Genomic DNA, 1,361 nt, shown 5'->3' with positions numbered 1-1,361 from the left:
CCAGTTAACAAATGTGGCTGCTAATTAAAAGGCGGGAGGGAAGTTTGAGTCTTCCCACAGGGACCTCAGAAGAAAGGGCTGGTGATCTACTTTATAAAAATCAGCCATTGACTGCAGTTGGAATCAGCCATTGAAACTGTATGAAATACAGTTGTGCCCATATGTGTGTACGTTGTGAAATTAATGGAAATGTGTAATAAAGGATTATATAGCGGCATTTTGAAGCTTTCCCTACGAAGATTAAAAGACCCACCACAAAAGTATCTTTCAGAAAGAATGTATTTTACATTATTCATTATCGTAATGGACATGTAAATCTAACAAAATGCCAAGGGAAGGATATGGTAAATTAATTCATGATTTCTTCTTTTTCTGCTTTAATTAGAGAGTTGACTCTGCTTCTGTTTTTATTAGACTGACTTTGGTTCCTGGGTTAACACAAAGATTTAACACGTTCAGTTGGACAAGTGAGATGCAAAGCGTTTTCCTCCTTAAAGAGCAGACCCAAACCAGAACTACAGCCAAGCTCACGGCCTCCAGGGGGTGCCAGGGGGTGCTGCCCCTGCGACGTGCTGAGACGGTCTCGCCTTACAGGCGTGGAGAGGCCCGCGTTTCTCCCGCACAGCAGAGGCCTCGCCTAACAGCACCACCGCCACACCACCAGAGTCTAGTCTGGCTAAACTGTGTGATTCATTTAAGAGATCCATTAAGACTTTTCTAACTTTTCCCTCGAGATCTGGATCTAAAATGCTCATTAGATGAAACTCTTTTCTACTGAACTCCAAGCATGTAATCGAGACATAAAAACTGCAGTCTATAGCAAGGTGTGGACCTTTTTGTGCACAGTGTAAACAGCGATCAAATCTTTCGTGTTCTGTTTGACCTCCACTACAGCAAGCCTTTGAATAATAGCACCGGGAAAGCTAGGCAGGTAGGGGTGAGAGGGCAGTGACGGCTGCGCTTCACAGGCCTCACCTCCTGGACCAGACAGCTCGCTGTCCACCTGCCTTGGTGCTGCGGGAGTCAAACGGAACATAGAAGTGTTGGTTCGTCTAATGACAGCTTCAAATCTAGATTTCCAGTGGAGAGTTAGAAAAAGGATCTGAATGGATTTCTTCAGGGAATCGCACAGTTTAGGAAACCCCGCAATCCAACACTCTTTTAGAAGATGGATAGATGGCAAAGCCGCCATTTGAAATAAACTAGAATCCAGTGGCAACCACTAAGCATGACCCGGCAGGAGGTCTATCTTTTGAGCTCTGTAAGCACTGGAGCATGTGCCTGATAGGAGCAACAACAACAAATGGCATGTGGGCTGAAGGCTTCTTCAAAGGTCTCTGGTTCAACTACTCCAGAGTGTT

The sequence above is a fragment of the Tenrec ecaudatus genome, unplaced genomic scaffold, assembly GCF_050624435.1.
Source record: "Tenrec ecaudatus isolate mTenEca1 unplaced genomic scaffold, mTenEca1.hap1 Scaffold_2127, whole genome shotgun sequence".
Taxonomy (NCBI): domain Eukaryota; kingdom Metazoa; phylum Chordata; class Mammalia; order Afrosoricida; family Tenrecidae; genus Tenrec; species Tenrec ecaudatus.
This window is presented reverse-complemented; position numbering follows the sequence as displayed.